We start from the raw sequence: 459 nt of genomic DNA on the forward strand, positions 1-459 counted from the left end.
CCACGCCGCACGGCGCGGAGGGCTGGATGTGCATATAATGTATAGGCAGGCCCGGGTGGTGCGACGCAGGGCTTTGCGGTGCTCCAGATTACTTGCTCTGGAAGCCACAAGGGCAGATGACGCCCTAGCTGTCTGGTGGCCTTCTACAATGCAGCAGAACAAGAGAGGGCAACTGGTGTCATATGTGCAGTGCAAAGCCTTTAACGGTCCCCAACCACAGCCTTAACTCTATGCAGAGAGAGATAGGCTGAGGAGTGAGTTGGATGGATGCAGCCAGAAGGTTGAAGTCCTTATTTCTATGGCCAGGTGGAGCCCAGTGACATGCAATGTCCCCCCATTAGGACCAGCACCCTTCAGCATCCTTATCAGTGACACAGGTGGACAGAGCAAACTTGCTGCACATGACAGGCACAGCAAGTTTGCTGATGACACTGAGCTGAGTGTTGTGGCTGATACAAA

Source organism: Tympanuchus pallidicinctus, unplaced genomic scaffold (genome assembly GCF_026119805.1).
Source record: "Tympanuchus pallidicinctus isolate F22 unplaced genomic scaffold, pur_lepc_1.0 scaffold1, whole genome shotgun sequence".
Taxonomy (NCBI): domain Eukaryota; kingdom Metazoa; phylum Chordata; class Aves; order Galliformes; family Phasianidae; genus Tympanuchus; species Tympanuchus pallidicinctus.